General features: G+C 32.1%; 1 protein-coding gene across 1 annotated transcript in view; it reads right to left on the reverse strand.

Moving 5' to 3' along the window:
- Nucleotides 1–322, reverse strand: part of LOC144980118 (uncharacterized) — a 98,336-nt gene extending 98,014 nt beyond the window's left edge. Inside the window, exon 1 of the mRNA XM_078927662.1 lies at nt 234–322. The gene's annotated coding sequence lies outside the window, so the exon portion shown is untranslated. The remainder of the gene's footprint in view (nt 1–233) is intronic.
- Between the last annotated feature and the right edge of the window lie 1,007 nt (nt 323–1,329).

Consider the following 1,329-nt stretch of genomic DNA (forward strand, 5'->3'; position numbering starts at 1 on the left):
ATTTATGAACTTTTTCTCGTGCAAACCCAAGGATTCTTGAGGTAGGTTGCCATAGAAATGGCGTCGTCTGTCAATGTAAAATATTATCGAACTTTTACATCTGGGCGTAACGCATTATACAATCACACTTGTTGAATGAGTGAAAGAAAGATGAGAAATAGCATTCTTGGTTAATGTAAACGAAATAAAATATTTTCTTTATCCAATAATCACAAAAAATAAACGTGTCCTACCTTTTGAATTTTAAATTCCCATCCATTCACATACGAATCGATCAAGAAATATTTTTATGATCAGCGCTCGACACTCAGCACCAAAACATGAGCGAACTTGACATTTGACGAAGATTATTAAAAACAATAATGATGAAACGAAACAAATAGAATTTCTGCAAACATTGTTTTTGACTTGGTACGACTTCAAATAGACGAATATTGCAGTTAAAGCTGACAACTAATAAGGGAAAGAACACAGTCGTATAAATAATTTAAAGTTAGATACAAATAAAGCATTTTTAATTATAAACCATTTTCCTTTTTAAAATACGAAATTAGGACTTTCACAGCCAGATTAACAAGAAAGACAACCGCGGTAATTCATCTAGGCATCAAAGATTTAGGTATATTTATTTCCCTTGAGTTTCCAATTATCTTTATTATCTTGCAAACCATTAATTTGTTTTGTGGACATTCGTTGAAATATTTCTCGATATTGATATCATTCTTAATTACGCTTTGCATTTACCCCGCTCTTCTCCGACTCCCCCAATCTGTTAACCAAGCATAGCTTGGACATACTGGAGCTACAGAAAGTAAAAGTAACTTGGAAAAGAAACTGGTCACCTGCCAACATTGGACTCGCGTGAGTCTTTTGTTTCTTTTCTTTTCTTTTTTATTTCTTTTTATTTATCTTTTTTTTTTTTGGAAAGGAATTGGGAGGGGGGGGGGTGTTAACAGTTCTAATATAATAGTTATAATTATTACTTCTTGACAAAAAACTGGTCACCTGCCAACATTATGGGACATTGTGACGCGAACAGAACAATCTCACACATTTATGGTTCAGACATCGGACTCGTGTGAAACTTTTATTTCTTTTCTTCTTTATTTCTTTTTATCTATCTTTTTTTTTTTTGGAAAGGGGGGTGGGGGTGTTAAAAGTTATAATACAATAGTTATAAGTATTACTGCTTGACACAAAAAAACAAACAGTATTATGTTTATTAAAAACACATACACACACAAAATGAAGTGCACTTAATATTGGTTTGTTTTTCAACATTGTTGTAACGAATCATATTTTGCATTGGTTTAAGTTTGAGAACATAAT

This window comes from Berghia stephanieae, chromosome 9, assembly GCF_034508935.2.
Source record: "Berghia stephanieae isolate SIO BIC M18660-M18661 chromosome 9, UCSD_Bste_1.3, whole genome shotgun sequence".
NCBI lineage: Eukaryota > Metazoa > Mollusca > Gastropoda > Nudibranchia > Aeolidiidae > Berghia > Berghia stephanieae.